Raw genomic sequence first — 18,492 nt, forward strand, 5'->3', positions numbered from 1 at the left:
AATCTGAGAAAGCTACTACCCAACTAATTAACCACCCAGTACCCATGTACAAATTGTTTCTGTTAAATTTCAAAAAGATTTTTTAATATTATCAAAGAGAGCATATCAAAAATACATATATACAACAATAATGGCACTCACACAGTTACACAAACAATGTTACAAATGTAAGCAATGACAGGTGTAAACAAACAATTTGTGGCTCGGGGAAAATACAAGAACAAGGTTCAAAGCAAAACAGAAACACACCGCAAAACAATTGTGCCCTCATTAATTAGAGCCACATCTTTAGCGTCAACAGCGTTTCAACCCATTAATAAATAAAGGGTCATCATCAGGACGGAACGTCAAATGTAGGAGCGTCCACTGAATTTCAATAGAAAAGTCTAGAATAAAATTTGTACAAGGGTTTCAGAAAACAGTTGACACAAATTGGAAAAAGACAAACAAATTGTGACACAGATCATGTTTATTTGTTAGATAGTCAGGGATTTATACTTACATTGTGTTTATTTTGGTACCTTTTCATGTACAACTCTTGGTTAAGTGGGGCTCATCTTAACAAGAAACAATTTAACTCTGTTGTTTCTGTCCTCCCATGTTTTCTGCAAAATTGCCCATGTGGGTTATGAGTGATGCACTGCATGACTCTTTCCTGATCAGGTTCTTTAAATAATTGCAGTTTAAATTAGCACACCGACTGGGATCCTTTGAACCAGCATGACCGTTGGGCTAGCAACGAATGGGTATTAGGTACAGTATTGAATTTTGGGGACTTGGGGCCCGATGTAGGTAATCCCAGATTACCGATTCTTAAATACCGAATCATACCGATTCGGTATTTAAGAACCGGCAATCGGGATGTAGGTAATTTTACCGATTCAATTACCGAATCGGTATGAATCGGTAATTACCGAATCGATATTTACCGATTCGGTAATTGGCATTCATTCCTATGGGCCTGGAGGCCCATAGGAATGAATGTCAATTACCGAATCGGTAAATACCGATTCGGTAATTGGAGGAAACATTGAAGGGTGGCAGGGTGTCACTTTGACACCCTGCTGCACCCCTCAATTGTGCATGGGTGCACATGTTGCAGACATACATGCCCTTAGGGCATGTATGTCTGTAACATGGCACTGTTTAAAAAGCAAAAAAAAATGCTTTTTAAAGGGTTTTCATTATTTACCACCAACTTCTAGTTGGTGGTAAATAACGAATTCTTAAACCCCTGTAGCACTGATTACAGTGCTACCTACATGTCAAAATACTGATTCGGTAATTTTACCGAATCTGTATTTTGACATGCCCCTACATCCCAAACTCCAAATACCGGTCGGTAACGGCCGAAATCGGCCGTTACCGACCGGTATTTGCCTTCCTACATCTGGCCCTTGGTTACGATACATCTACCAATGGAAGTGCCGCTATCTTAATTCCTTTTCTTTTTCTTTCATTAAATGCCCGCGGTTCTTGGTAGCCAATTCAGGCTCTGATTAAATTATAGACTCTCATATATAATAGCTTCTGTGAATTTTTCCAGTCATGGTTTAACTGACATAGCAGCAGGTATGTTGATGAACAGCACTACTAACCACTTTTTGTAAAATATAATAATCACGGGGGGGGTCAAATTTTTAACCTTTTAAAAACTTTTTCCCTTTTCTTCTTTGTCTTATACATTGACAGAGTGTGTTTTCGCTCTTCTTGCATTGAACTTATGAATGCATTTGTGTTGGCGCACATCCCATGTAGATAAACTCTTCGTGAAGACTTAGGTGACTATTATCCTGATTTTCTCCTCAATACCTTTTCTCTGCTAAGAGCTACGTTACTGCTAATCTTTTTCCTACATTTCTGTTTGTAGTTATTTTTTCAGGCAGCACTTACTTTTCGGGAGTCTTTTATGGGCCAGATGTAGGTTGGCAAATACCGGTTGGTAACAGGCGAAATTCGGTAATTTCGGCCGTTACCGACCGGTATTTGGAAAATGAGATGTAGGGCGACCTAAAATACAGATTCGGTAATTTTACCGAATCGGTAATTTTACTGATTCGGTAAAATTACCGAATCAGTAAAATTACTGAATCTGTATTCTGCGATGTAGGTAGCACTGTAATCAGTGCTACAGGGCTTTCAGAAGTCGTTATTTACCACCAACTAGAAGTTGGTGGTAAATAATGAAAAGCCTCGAAAAAAATTTTTTTTTGCTTTTCAGACGCTGCCATGTTGCAGACACATGTATGTCTGCAACATGTGCACCCATACACGATTGAGGGGTGCAACAGGGTGTCAATGTGACACCCTGCCACCCTTCAATGTTTCCCCCAATTACCGAATCGGTATTTACCGATTCGGTAATTGACATTCCTTCCTATGGGCCTACAGGTCCATAGGAATGAATGGCAATTACCGAATCGGTAAATACCGATTCGGTAATTACCGAAACTTACCGATTCGGTAATTTAAAAATAGAAATTATTTACATCCCATTTACCTACTCTTAAATACCAAATCGGTATGATTCGGTATTTAAGAGTAGGTAAATCGAGATTACCTACATCGGGCCCTATATCGGGCCCTATATCTTTTCTTAGGTCGTATGAGAAATTTCCTTTTTTTTGACCTGTGTCACATTTTTTATTTTCTGTTTCCAATTTTTGTCAACTGTTTTCTGAAACCCATGGGCATTTTTATTCTAGACTTTTTTTATTGAAATTCAGTGGACGCTCCTACATTTGACGTTCCATCCTGATGATGACCCTTCATTTATTAATGGGTTGAAACGCCGACGCCGCTAAAGATGTGGCTCTAATTCATGCAAACACAATTGTTTTGCTGTGTGTTTCTGTTTTGCTTTGAACCCTGTATTTTCCCTCAGCCATAACTTGTTTGTTTACACCTGTCATTGTTTACATTTGTATCATTGTGTTGATGTTCATTTCTTGATATTACAATGTTGTCCCTTTTTTTCATTCCAATGCATTTCGGGTTATAAACCCTTCATCAGAGAAAGTCCCATTCTCCCTGATCAAGGGTTTATAACCCGAAATGCCTTGGAATGAAAAAATGGGACAACATTGCAATATGAAGAAATGAACATATATGAATAAGTGAATACAACTTGTTACATGGAAACGATTCAGATGTTAATGAAGTTTATTCTTCTAAAATGTATTTCTCAAAAACTTTGCGTAGCAAACTCTGTTAAAAATTGAAACCTCAATCCTGAGGTCCAGATTATGCCCAAGGAGAAACCTTAGGTTTTGCCAGAAGAAGCAGGACCTAATGCCTGTCCCTTCAGACTCCCCATACCTTTACCTTCAGCCACTACATACCACTCTACAGCACAAAATACAACTTCACATAATTAGAGTTCATGACACACCATCCCACTCCACATTATTCAAGTACATGCTATAACACATAATTACTATCCACATAATTCCACGGCACACCATGCCACATAATGCCAATCCACACATCCACTCCACACCAAACAATTCGAGCACACACTATTCCACAACTAACAATTCCAATACAACCCATTTCCCTTCACACTACATACATTCACACCACTGCAAACCAAAACATATGGGTAAACCCCATTGTCATTTACAACGCCAATAGCTCTAACTCTCACAAATGCTAGATCTATTGCATTGCAAATGCTTGTTTCATTTTGTAAACATCCTGAAGCATTTTTTATTCTTTACCAATTGTTTTATTCCACATCTGTCCTTCGTGTTCTGTTCCCTGCCAGTGTAGCCTGTGTATAGTTGATGGCTCCCGATTTTTGGTGGTCGAGATAAAGTATTTGGCTGAGAGTTCACCCAGGTTGATACTTTGGACATAGTTTCGGGCTTTGTCCCTTCTGGTGGTTGAATTGCTGCACGCCTTCTATTTTGCTTCGGATCTCAGCTACTGTTAGTTCTTGCCTTCTCGTGCTTTGGTGTTTTTTTGTTTCTTGTTTGCAGAGCTACTCCCGAATAGCACCCTGGGGCCTAGGAAAATTAAACACTGGTTGAAAAGCCTTTATTCTGGAAAATTCTGGACATGCACGCTATCATATCGCATCCTAGTCCTAGCTTCCACCTTCCCTTGAGTGCCATCTGTGCATTTTAACCAATATAAACTAGATATGACTCACTCCCCCTTTTTAGAAGTATAGAAGGCACGCAGGGCTCAGTGCAGTGAATCACACGTCGCAACAGACTCGTGTTGTGTGTTTATTTGACTTTAGTTCTGGCTGTTGTGTTAGCAGGTCAAACGTCCACGCAGATTTCAATTCAAGAGCCAAAGTACACATGGAGTGGCTGTCCATATTTTAAATTCTAAAAGTCAGAACGAATATTTGACTTATGAGTAACGTAGTTTCGTGTTTCTGTAATTTTGGCTGCTACTTTTAAGACATGGGAGCTTATTTAACAAGCCTCTTGCGCCTCTGGTACGTCACTTTTTCCCCATATTAAAAGCTTGTAAATAACACCCAGGGTGTTTTATAATATCTTTCATCGAATGGTCTGGCTACAAGTTTGCTACATTTTTTGACACTTTTATAGCGGAGTGAGCTTGCAGCTTCTTACCACGTGGTGGCGCACAGACCCCACTGAACGCAATTGGAGGGCTGAAAGCAACGCAGCTGCAGCGCAGAGTATCTTCTGCCGATTGAAAATGATGAGGGACAAAAGGAGAAAGTCAGAGCCTACGGCATCACCGTTTGCTAAAATTAAGTCAGTTAAAGATCGGAAGTGACTCTGGGGACACGCTCCTTCTGCATTATTGAACACGGATGCCAGACACACGATTTATAAACACAATTTGAAAAGCATTCAACTCAAACTGCTGACGTCACGTAATTATTTTCATTGAATGGAACGACGCGTGGTCCAGTTGCGATGCTTAAATTGACGGAACAAGTCCTGTGTTCCTTTTCTCGTGCTTTGTGATCTTGAGCTAGTCCAATGGTCACAAGTTGCCGCTGTATTTAGCCTGACTTTAAACCATGCTTTGTTTGTATGAAGCGTCCTTTGTTTATCTTGTTGACTGCTTTTATTGTGAGCTGTCGATATTGGTGTGGAATGAGTTTTATTTTCATGACGTTTGGATCTTTTTGAATTTCTTACATAACACTCTTATATTATGTTCATATCTGCTTAGTCTGCTAGCAGTGAGTGCCATTTTCAATTAACTGGCTGGGAGTAGAGACCAGGGGGAATATTTACAATAGCTGGCGCATCCCTGCAAATCAGCAGGGCTGCGCCAGTTATTGTGCGCCACAGCTCCACCATCATGAATATGCCGCATTTACAATGCGGCGCACCATGGTCAAAAACGGCACAGATGCGTGACGCATCTGTGCCGTAAAAGTGACGCATTGCTAGAGTTGCGACGCAAGCGCGACGCAGCTCCAGCAATGCTCTGGGGGGCTCTATCTCCACAATGCTGCGTCAATCCTTACGCCTGGTTCAGGCAGGCGCAGGGTTTTGACGCAGCAAGGGCCTAAAAGGGCCTAAAAGTGACTGAGTGAAATCTTGTAGATTTCACTCAGCCACTTTTAGGAGGCGTTCCTGCACCGGAACCCCCCCCTGCACAGTAACGCCTACATGTGGCGCAGGGCATTACAACGTGACGCATCTCCCAGATGCGTCACGTTATAAGTACACCTGGACAATGGAGCAGGATTTGCGCTGCCGCTGCATCACAAAAGTCACAAAAGTGACGCAACGGTGGCGTAAATGAGGCGCAAAGGGCTTGTAAATTTGCCCCCAAGTTTGGCTACAAAACCACCTACAGGGCAAAATCCATTAAACTTGTCTTCTCTGTCTCCGTTCATTGTTTAGGTCTCGCCTGCAGACAGCTATTGGCAAACCGACCAATTGTATCTGATGTAGACATGGGTCCAGATTTGCTAAAGTTGCTGTGCTGCATTGCACCAGGGCAGGCTTCTCCAACGAGAAGCTCGTGAGCTACTGGTAGCTCTCCAGCTCCCTGTAAGTAGCTCTCCTGTGTGCAGCCCATCCAACTAGATTAGATCAGTTGAATCTATGCATACTAAAACTGAAAAGCATTTAATTCAAGAAGAAAATGTTTATTTTCAGAACTAATAAGCTGATGTTTGGAGAAAAAGTGATTGAGATTCCAAAACATTTTTAAAGCTGATATTTGAGTGATAAACTATGCGGCATTGGGGAGACTTATAACTAATATTCTTACCTTGGTGCAGGGCACATTGGAACTATGGCTGCTATGCATTACCCATGTAGAGGCGTTACACACTGACAAACACTTTTATCACATTACCACGGGCAACAGCACCTGATGCACTGAGTTGATCTCTACTAGTAATTTTGCACATGGTGGCCAATAATGTGATAGATAGTAATTTCCCTGTTTCAGAATGTTCTAATGATGTTATGAATATGTTAGCCTAATGTGTCTAACCAACATGCAGTTACAGCCTATTATTCATGTGCTGCAACCTACTGAGCTATTTTTGTACTGTGCAAGCTTCAGTTGGATAGAATTGTTTCTGTAATGTGTAAGCTTTTGTCTTATTATTGCCTCCTAAGTTAGAAAACCCGATGTGGTACATTGCTTTCCCTTGGTTAGGTTCCCATTATTGATATTTCTGTATACTTTCCTATAAGAGAGAGAAGCTTTTCAATGGCAGACAGACTTCTGATGCTGACATTTGCTCTGCGGAGAATCAAGAAGGGTCTTGACTCATTACTCAGGATGGCTGAGTCCAACTAATATATTAAACAACACAAGGGCCAACACTGGGGTGTCAAATTTTAGATGACTGATTACTATGTGGTGGCAGCTGTTTCGATTGAAACCAAAAACAACCTATTTTCCTTTAACCACAGACAAATTTATTTTCTTTGTAAATCAAACTTTTTGTCTTTTTCAGTTTTTTTCGCACACTATTCGTCGTGCATGGAAAATACGAAATATACAAAACAATGAATTATATATACAAAATGTACAAACACATGATTACACAATTTCAGACACACTTGGCCATACATTCATACCACATGCATTCACAACAACAGACAATAAATAGAAAAATAGAAAAACACTGCGTCCGAGCATCGGTCAATCAGTTGAATGAAGAGAATTACATTCTATGTTTGAGTGATCTGTTCTAGTTGTTATTGTCACAGTCTGTCTTATAGAACCAAAATGAATTGAACAACTGTTCCAACAAAAATTGGTGACCAGATGCGGGACAAGAAGCTGGTCAACGCGTTTCGAACCCCTTTTAGTTAAAAGGGGGTTCTCCTCAGGACCGGAATGGTTCTGAAACAAAAATGGAGAGGGAAGTGGCTTAGGAAAACAATTCAGAATAGAAATGAATAGAAGGGGATCACCTCCCTATGTTCAACGAGGGCTCCCTACCTTAATCCAAAAGTATTAAGAACTCAAACAATGGCAGGCAGGTGAAAATCCAAAGTGGAATGGTATTTCCCAATAAGCGTGATCAACGTCGCTGTGGGGGAAGACAATACAAAAAGACAACATTTAGTGTCTAATCTTTCGCAATGGTTCATTCAGCTCTAGAACGTTAAGGGGACCGGTCGGGTTTGATGGGAACTTACCCTTTCGTAGCTTGCTTTGTGCTCGCTGTTCTGACAGCCGGTGTCTGTGCGCCCGCTCCTCTGCTGCAAGAAGAAACGTGAAGGGTTGTTAGGACGCTAGCGTGGGAAACGCGTGTGCCTTGAATGAAAGGGATGCATCAAGACATACCGGTGCGGGAGCAAGGCGTGAGACCTACTCCTTCGGCGGTGTCCGTGGTTCACACTGCTCGAGTCGTCGAGTGGGTGTGGTGCCTCAGTGCTTCCTGGTTTAGATACGGACGACTGGGGTTGCTGGGACTTGTAGTCCAGATCCACGAATTAGGCGGGAGAGTCATACAAAGGCTGGCGTGGACTAGCTCATGGGCCGGGCTTGTAAATTTCTGAGATTTCGTTTAGTCCTCGTACGGCAGTGTTGAATTTTATTATGAGCATAGCTTCACGTTGGGACAGTCTAGCTTCAGTGTCACCCCCCCTAGGGTCTTTTTCTATTTTGGACAAAACTGTCCATCGCAAATCCATGTTCTCGTGCTTACATTTGATCCAATGATTGACCAATGGGGCATTTTCCACCCCCCTGCGGACGCGAGATTTATGTTGCGTGATCCTGTTTCTGATTTCCTGTGTGGTTTTCCCGATATAGACTAAAGGGCAAGGGCAAATGATGGCATAGACTACGTTTTTAGATTTACAGTTAGTAAAGGTATCGTGCTTCCAGTGTATATTATCAAATGAAAAAACTGATTCCTCGATAGTCTCATCGCAACAAGTGCATGTCCCGCACTTGTGATGGCCTTTAGGTGGAGGTAATCCAAAAAGGCTTTGTAATGTAGGTGCCCTGGTGATGGGTAATGCTGCCCTTACGACATAGTTGGCCACACTTTTATCCTTTTTGTACGCAAAAAGTGGTGGTGCCGTGAAATCCTCATGCAGGTTTTTTAGTAGGTGCCAATTTGACATGATCAATTTTTTATGTAAGTTTGCAGCTGGACCAAAGGTGGTTACACAGACCATCCTTTTCACATCAGGTTTGACTCTTTTCTCCAACAACGCTTCTCGAGGAGTCCACCACGCTCGTTTCAGGGAATTTTTTATTAGCTTTTTAGGGTATCCTCTCTGAATGAGTCGATTTTTCAGTTGTTCTGCATGGGTGAAATATTCTTCTTTGCTCAAACAATTTCTGTGAATTCTAAGAAATTGCCCATAGGGCAAGTTCTGTCTTAGGCTGCGCGGGTGGTTGCTAGTAAAATGCAGCGCTTTGTTCCTGTCGGAAGGTTTGCGGAATAGTGTCGTACTCAAACCTCCATCTGAAGGTTCCACTTTTACGTCCAAGAAGTTGATCGATTCATTTGAAGCTGAGACCGAGAACTGAATGTCAGTCGTTCTCGAGTTTAACCAACATACGAATTGGTCCAGGTCATCATGTCCCCCTGTCCAGACCATAAAAATGTCATCGATGTATCGCATGTAGTGTGTTATGCTGTCGCCAAAAGGATTAGATTGGTAAATGAATTTCTCCTCAAATAACCCCATGAACATTACAGCTAGTTCCGGGGCAAAGGGGCAACCCATCGCCACCCCTTTAATTTGATAAAAGAATTCATTGTCAAACGTAAAAAAGTTCTTTTGCAATGCAAATTGTGCGAGGTCTAGGATGAACTTGGTCGGCACTCTGACTGGTCTTTCCCTTTTGTCAAGGAACACTGTTAAGGTCTCCATTGCTTGCTCCTGAGGTATCTGGGTGTATAAAGACACCACATCCAGTGTAACTAGGAGTTGCCTGTCCTGATCGAATTGGATAGTCGATATGCGATTTAGAAAAGCAGTGGTATCTTGGAGATGGACCGGGATGGTCTGGATGAAGGGTTTCAAGAAATGATCAATATATTTGGCTATAGGTTCAAACAGAGATTCGCATCCTGAAATGATGGGCCGTCCTGGTGGATTTTGTTCGTCCTTGTGCAATTTGGGTAGCACGTAGAACACAGGCGTTCTAGGGTTTTTGTTTTGTAGGAATGCTAACTCCTTTGGTCCTAAAAATCCTTCATCGAAACCTTTTTGGATGATGTCAAATAGCTGATTCTTTAATTCATGTGTGGGGTCCTTCCCAATGCGTCTGTAGCAGTTCAGGTCGTTTAGCTGACGATGTGCTTCCGATTTATATTTGTTAATGTCCCATAGGACCACGGCTCCGCCCTTATCGGCTTGCTTGACGACTATGGTGTTATCGTTTTTCATTGATATTAGTGAATCTTTCTCTGCTTTGGAAAGGTTAAACTTCACAAATGGTTTCTTTTTTTCTATTGACGAAATACCTGATAATACGGTGGTTTCAAATGTTGAGACTTCCTTCGGGATTTTGGGTCCTTTAGGACAAAACGTGGACTTTCTCTTAAGGCCTGTAGTTTCCTCATGGGTGTTCTCAATCGCATCTTGAAAAAAGGTTTTGAGACGGATTTTGCGGCAGAATTCCAATGTCTCGAGTTTCAATCTTGTGAAATCCGTAGGTCTAGATGGTACAAAGTTGAGTCCCTTAGTTAGGATAGATGTTTCTGCTGGTGAGAGCATCCTATCGGATAGATTGTAAATTGGTGAGGGCTCTAGTTGTTGTAAGATTTCTGGCGCGTCCTCATTTGCCATGGTTGTGTATACCGAGCTCGTCCTCTGGGTTTCGGTTGTCCCCGTCCTAAAAAAGGCTGCTGGTTTTGTGCTTGCTGTTGGAATTGATTTGGTCGGTTGCCAGCCCTATTTTGATTTGATCTATTGCTGTTGTCTGGTTCACTTCCAGAGGAAGATGTTGTGTCCGAGAAAGTCAGAAATTTTCGACGAGATCGTCCTTGATTGTCCTGTAAATAGCGTCGTGAGTCCGAATAGGTAAAGAAGTCTTTGTTGAGGTATGGATAAATTGATTCCAATGAAAAGTTTTTTTTGTCCACTTCAAACTTATTGTTTTTTTGAGTCACCGTAAAGTCCTTAAATTCAAGTATTTCTTTGTCAATTTTCTCTAAAAGAGATTTAGAATCAGTAATCAGTTGGTTGGTCTCAATTTCCTTTGTTAAGGTTTCGATCTCCTCTAATTCCTTCAGAGATATTCTGTGTGCCGTCTCTATGGTGAGGACCATAAGGTCCCTACTGCACTTCGTTTCAATGCCGCTGAAACCTTTTTTATATAAAGGATCGTCTGTAAATACCACTGGTATGTTACGGATCACTAGACCCGCTGGGATAGTACCAGCCCGGAGGTGTTGCAGTAAAAAATGACCATGAAGGTCTGTCCGGATCTGTTTTTTGCGTAACCGAATAAGCTTATCTGATTCGTTCTGAGTGTTAGCTGTAAGGCTGAGAGCCGCAGAGGCGAACACTGGGGGATCCCTGATCAGATTTTTAATATGTTCTTCACTATAAACTAGTGTGTCTTCTTCAGCCATATCACACAAGTGAAAACACTTAGACAACACACACAGAAACAATGTGAGGCACGAAAGTGAAAGGAAAAAAGTAAAGTGAGTGAGAGTAATTCCAACTGTGTAACCAAACACGAATGCCCACAGGCTGGGCAAAAAGCCAGTCGAAAACCAACAATTAATACCCTGCGGTAGAGGTTGCTACCAATCAGGACCTCGCGAGCAATTGCCCGCTCAAACGTAGGAGAATCAAGAAGGGTCTTGACTCATTACTCAGGATGGCTGAGTCCAACTAATATATTAAACAACACAAGGGCCAACACTGGGGTGTCAAATTTTAGATGACTGATTACTATGTGGTGGCAGCTGTTTCGATTGAAACCAAAAACAACCTATTTTCCTTTAACCACAGACAAATTTATTTTCTTTGTAAATCAAACTTTTTGTCTTTTTCTGTTTTTTTCGCACACTATTCGTCGTGCATGGAAAATACGAAATATACAAAACAATGAATTATATATACAAAATGTACAAACACATGATTACACAATTTCAGACACACTTGGCCATACATTCATACCACATGCATTCACAACAACAGACAATAAATAGAAAAATAGAAAAACACTGCGTCCGAGCATCGGTCAATCAGTTGAATGAAGAGAATTACATTCTATGTTTGAGTGATCTGTTCTAGTTGTTATTGTCACAGTCTGTCTTATAGAACCAAAATGAATTGAACAACTGTTCCAACAAAAATTGGTGACCAGATGCGGGACAAGAAGCTGGTCGACGCGTTTCGAACCCCTTTTAGTTAAAAGGGGGTTCTCCTCAGGACCGGAATGGTTCTGAAACAAAAATGGAGAGGGAAGTGGCTTAGGAAAACAATTCAGAATAGAAATGAATAGAAGGGGATCACCTCCCTATGTTCAACGAGGGCTCCCTACCTTAATCCAAAAGTATTAAGAACTCAAACAATGGCAGGCAGGTGAAAATCCAAAGTGGAATGGTATTTCCCAATAAGCGTGATCAACGTCGCTGTGGGGGAAGACAATACAAAAAGACAACATTTAGTGTCTACTCTTTCGCAATGGTTCATTCAGCTCTAGAACGTTAAGGGGACCGGTCGGGTTTGATGGGAACTTACCCTTTCGTAGCTTGCTTTGTGCTCGCTGTTCTGACAGCCGGTGTCTGTGCGCCCGCTCCTCTGCTGCAAGAAGAAACGTGAAGGGTTGTTAGGACGCTAGCGTGGGAAACGCGTGTGCCTTGAATGAAAGGGATGCATCAAGACATACCGGTGCGGGAGCAAGGCGTGAGACCTACTCCTTCGGCGGTGTCCGTGGTTCACACTGCTCGAGTCGTCGAGTGGGTGTGGTGCCTCAGTGCTTCCTGGTTTAGATACGGACGACTGGGGTTGCTGGGACTTCCCTCTCCATTTTTGTTTCAGAACCATTCCGGTCCTGAGGAGAACCCCCTTTTAACTAAAAGGGGTTCAAAACGCGTCGACCAGCTTCTTGTCCCGCATCTGGTCACCAATTTTTGTTGGAACAGTTGTTCAATTCATTTTGGTTCTATAAGACAGACTGTGACAATAACAACTAGAACAGATCACTCAAACATAGAATGTAATTCTCTTCATTCAACTGATTGACCGATGCTCGGACGCAGTGTTTTTCTATTTTTCTATTTATTGTCTGTTGTTGTGAATGCATGTGGTATGAATGTATGGCCAAGTGTGTCTGAAATTGTGTAATCATGTGTTTGTACATTTTGTATATATAATTCATTGTTTTGTATATTTCGTATTTTCCATGCACGACGAATAGTGTGCGAAAAAAACTGAAAAAGACAAAAAGTTTGATTTACAAAGAAAATAAATTTGTCTGTGGTTAAAGGAAAATAGGTTGTTTTTGGTTTCAATCGAAACAGCTGCCACCACATAGTAATCAGTCATCTAAAATTTGACACCCCAGTGTTGGCCCTTGTGTTGTTTAATATATTAGTTGGACTCAGCCATCCTGAGTAATGAGTCAAGACCCTTCTTGATTCTCCTACGTTTGAGCGGGCAATTGCTCGCGAGGTCCTGATTGGTAGCAACCTCTACCGCAGGGTATTAATTGTTGGTTTTCGACTGGCTTTTTGCCCAGCCTGTGGGCATTCGTGTTTGGTTACACAGTTGGAATTACTCTCACTCACTTTACTTTTTTCCTTTCACTTTCATGCCTCACATTGTTTCTGTGTGTGTTGTCTAAGTGTTTTCACTTGTGTGATATGGCTGAAGAAGACACACTAGTTTATAGTGAAGAACATATTAAAAATCTGATCAGGGATCCCCCAGTGTTCGCCTCTGCGGCTCTCAGCCTTACAGCTAACACTCAGAACGAATCAGATAAGCTTATTCGGTTACGCAAAAAACAGATCCGGACAGACCTTCATGGTCATTTTTTACTGCAACACCTCCGGGCTGGTACTATCCCAGCGGGTCTAGTGATCCGTAACATACCAGTTTTATTTACAGACGATCCTTTATATAAAAAAGGTTTCAGCGGCATTGAAACGAAGTGCAGTAGGGACCTTATGGTCCTCACCATAGAGACGGCACACAGAATATCTCTGAAGGAATTAGAGGAGATCGAAACCTTAACAAAGGAAATTGAGACCAACCAACTGATTACTGATTCTAAATCTCTTTTAGAGAAAATTGACAAAGAAATACTTGAATTTAAGGACTTTACGGTGACTCAAAAAAACAATAAGTTTGAAGTGGACAAAAAAAATTTTTCATTGGAATCAATTTATCCATACCTCAACAAAGACTTCTTTACCTATTCGGACTCACGACGCTATTTACAGGACAATCAAGGACGATCTCGTCGAAAATTTCTGACTTTCTCGGACACAACATCTTCCTCTGGAAGTGAACCAGACAACAGCAATAGATCAAATCAAAATAGGGCTGGCAACCGACCAAATCAATTCCAACAGCAAGCACAAAACCAGCAGCCTTTTTTAGGACGGGGACAACCGAAACCCAGAGGACGAGCTCGGTATACACAACCATGGCAAATGAGGACGCGCCAGAAATCTTACAACAACTAGAGCCCTCACCAATTTACAATCTATCCGATAGGATGCTCTCACCAGCAGAAACATCTATCCTAACTAAGGGACTCAACTTTGTACCATCTAGACCTACGGATTTCTCAAGATTGAAACTCGAGACATTGGAATTCTGCCGCAAAATCCGTCTCAAAACCTTTTTTCAAGATGCGATTGAGAACACCCATGAGGAAACTACAGGCCTTAAGAGAAAGTCCACGTTTTGTCCTAAAGGACCCAAAATCCCGAAGGAAGTCTCAACATTTGAAACCACCGTATTATCAGGTATTTCGTCAATAGAAAAAAAGAAACCATTTGTGAAGTTTAACCTTTCCAAAGCAGAGAAAGATGCACTAATATCAATGAAAAACGATAACACCATAGTCGTCAAGCAAGCCGATAAGGGCGGAGCCGTGGTCCTATGGGACATTAACAAATATAAATCGGAAGCACATCGTCAGCTAAACGACCTGAACTGCTACAGACGCATTGGGAAGGACCCCACACATGAATTAAAGAATCAGCTATTTGACATCATCCAAAAAGGTTTCGATGAAGGATTTTTAGGACCAAAGGAGTTAGCATTCCTACAAAACAAAAACCCTAGAACGCCTGTGTTCTACGTGCTACCCAAATTGCACAAGGACGAACAAAATCCACCAGGACGGCCCATCATTTCAGGATGCGAATCTCTGTTTGAACCTATAGCCAAATATATTGATCATTTCTTGAAACCCTTCATCCAGACCATCCCGGCCCATCTCCAAGATACCACTGCTTTTCTAAATCGCATATCGACTATCCAATTCGATCAGGACAGGCAACTCCTAGTTACACTGGATGTGGTGTCTTTATACACCCAGATACCTCAGGAGCAAGCAATGGAGACCTTAACAGTGTTCCTTGACAAAAGGGAAAGACCAGTCAGAGTGCCGACCAAGTTCATCCTAGACCTCGCACAATTTGCATTGCAAAAGAACTTTTTTACGTTTGACAATGAATTCTTTTATCAAATTAAAGGGGTGGCGATGGGTTGCCCCTTTGCCCCGGAACTAGCTGTAATGTTCATGGGGTTATTTGAGGAGAAATTCATTTACCAATCTAATCCTTTTGGCGACAGCATAACACACTACATGCGATACATCGATGACATTTTTATGGTCTGGACAGGGGGACATGATGACCTGGACCAATTCGTATGTTGGTTAAACTCGAGAACGACTGACATTCAGTTCTCGGTCTCAGCTTCAAATGAATCGATCAACTTCTTGGACGTAAAAGTGGAACCTTCAGATGGAGGTTTGAGTACGACACTATTCCGCAAACCTTCCGACAGGAACAAAGCGCTGCATTTTACTAGCAACCACCCGCGCAGCCTAAGACAGAACTTGCCCTATGGGCAATTTCTTAGAATTCACAGAAATTGTTTGAGCAAAGAAGAATATTTCACCCATGCAGAACAACTGAAAAATCGACTCATTCAGAGAGGATACCCTAAAAAGCTAATAAAAAATTCCCTGAAACGAGCGTGGTGGACTCCTCGAGAAGCGTTGTTGGAGAAAAGAGTCAAACCTGATGTGAAAAGGATGGTCTGTGTAACCACCTTTGGTCCAGCTGCAAACTTACATAAAAAATTGATCATGTCAAATTGGCACCTACTAAAAAACCTGCATGAGGATTTCACGGCACCACCACTTTTTGCGTACAAAAAGGATAAAAGTGTGGCCAACTATGTCGTAAGGGCAGCATTACCCATCACCAGGGCACCTACATTACAAAGCCTTTTTGGATTACCTCCACCTAAAGGCCATCACAAGTGCGGGACATGCACTTGTTGCGATGAGACTATCGCGGAATCAGTTTTTTCATTTGATAATATGCACTGGAAGCACGATACCTTTACTAACTGTAAATCTAAAAACGTAGTCTATGCCATCATTTGCCCTTGCCCTTTAGTCTATATCGGGAAAACCACACAGGAAATCAGAAACAGGATCACGCAACATAAATCTCGCGTCCGCAGGGGGGTGGAAAATGCCCCATTGGTCAATCATTGGATCAAATGTAAGCACGAGAACATGGATTTGCGATGGACAGTTTTGTCCAAAATAGAAAAAGACCCTAGGGGGGGTGACACTGAAGCTAGACTGTCCCAACGTGAAGCTATGCTCATAATGAAATTCAACACTGCCGTACGAGGACTAAACGAAATCTCAGAAATTTACAAGCCCGGCCCATGAGCTAGTCCACGCCAGCCTTTGTATGACTCTCCCGCCTAATTCGTGGATCTGGACTACAAGTCCCAGCAACCCCAGTCGTCCGTATCTAAACCAGGAAGCACTGAGGCACCACACCCACTCGACGACTCGAGCAGTGTGAACCACGGACACCGCCGAAGGAGTAGGTCTCACGCCTTGCTCCCGCACCGGTATGTCTTGATGCATCCCTTTCATTCAAGGCACACGCGTTTCCCACGCTAGCGTCCTAACAACCCTTCACGTTTCTTCTTGCAGCAGAGGAGCGGGCGCACAGACACCGGCTGTCAGAACAGCGAGCACAAAGCAAGCTACGAAAGGGTAAGTTCCCATCAAACCCGACCGGTCCCCTTAACGTTCTAGAGCTGAATGAACCATTGCGAAAGAGTAGACACTAAATGTTGTCTTTTTGTATTGTCTTCCCCCCACAGCGACGTTGATCACGCTTATTGGGAAATACCATTCCACTTTGGATTTTCACCTGCCTGCCATTGTTTGAGTTCTTAATACTTTTGGATTAAGGTAGGGAGCCCTCGTTGAACATAGGGAGGTGATCCCCTTCTATTCATTTCTATTCTGAATTGTTTTCCTAAGCCACTTCCCTCTCCATTTTTGTTTCAGAACCATTCCGGTCCTGAGGAGAACCCCCTTTTAACTAAAAGGGGTTCGAAACGCGTCGACCAGCTTCTTGTCCCGCATCTGGTCACCAATTTTTGTTGGAACAGTTGTTCAATTTATTTTGGTTCTATAAGACAGACTGTGACAATAACAACTAGAACAGATCACTCAAACATAGAATGTAATTCTCTTCATTCAACTGATTGACCGATGCTCGGACGCAGTGTTTTTCTATTTTTCTATTTATTGTCTGTTGTTGTGAATGCATGTGGTATGAATGTATGGCCAAGTGTGTCTGAAATTGTGTAATCATGTGTTTGTACATTTTGTATATATAATTCATTGTTTTGTATATTTCGTATTTTCCATGCACGACGAATAGTGTGCGAAAAAAACAGAAAAAGACAAAAAGTTTGATTTACAAAGAAAATAAATTTGTCTGTGGTTAAAGGAAAATAGGTTGTTTTTGGTTTCAATCGAAACAGCTGCCACCACATAGTAATCAGTCATCTAAAATTTGACACCCCAGTGTTGGCCCTTGTGTTGTTTAATATATGACATTTGCTCTGCAGCTCCAATGTCTCATGGTACAGTTTCCCCCCCTCCCTAATGAGCAGAAAATCCCTATTTCAGCATTTCTTGCCTTGAGTTAGTTTTGCAGAGATGTTTCCATGCCCTGGAGTAGCAGAGTCTCGGCTCTGTGGCCTTGAGGGGAGATAACAGTGTTGCCTTTGCAGGTGCAGATGCCTCATGTATGAGTTCATTGTTCACCATTTCGGTAGTTCTGTAATTTTCCAGTCTGGGCGTGTCCTTACCCTGCCATGCTATGTTATAATGTATTGTCATGATGGGATGGGTCAGTCCTCTCGGTACACTCCCTGGGGTGTAGACCTGACGGGGCCCATCTGCAGATGAATATTATGTCCTAATAAATATAGTTCTAATTCTTCTCCACTGCCTGGCTGGCTTATTATATGAGAATCATAGATGAGTGAGGTAAGTCGCTCAGGTGGATTTGAGCCACGCTTATCAGATGGTGCCCGAACAGGAACCCCGCGATAAGGATCTTTCTCACCCGTAAGTGGGTAGCAGAAGGCCGGGGACCCTCTGGTCAGCACGGTGGGTCTGGGTACCCACTTTGATGCCGAGCTTGGTTCTCGCAGCGCTGCCCCACCCTGCGGATCAGGAGAGGTCCCGGTTCATGATCCTGCACCGGGGTCCAGAAGGCGGAACTTTGGAGCTGACCGTGTTGGTTCCAGCAGCCGGTGGCGGAGAACGGTGGATGTCGGTTCTGCGAGCGGAAGGTGAGTGGTCCGACTGGTGATTGAAGGAGCTAGGGTGCTCCAGAGACCGGTGTGTCTCCAGTGATTAAGAGGCCGGTGTGTCTCCGAGACCGGTGTGTCTCCAGTGGTAAAGGAGCCGGTGCGCTCCTGGGGCTAGTGTGCTCCGGGGAACTCAGAGTGCGAGTGTTGCTCTGACAGACTTAACGGAGGTTGGGAGGACGTTTGTTTGTGGTCGTCCGACCGGGTG

The sequence above is a fragment of the Lissotriton vulgaris genome, chromosome 8, assembly GCF_964263255.1.
Source record: "Lissotriton vulgaris chromosome 8, aLisVul1.2, whole genome shotgun sequence".
Taxonomy (NCBI): domain Eukaryota; kingdom Metazoa; phylum Chordata; class Amphibia; order Caudata; family Salamandridae; genus Lissotriton; species Lissotriton vulgaris.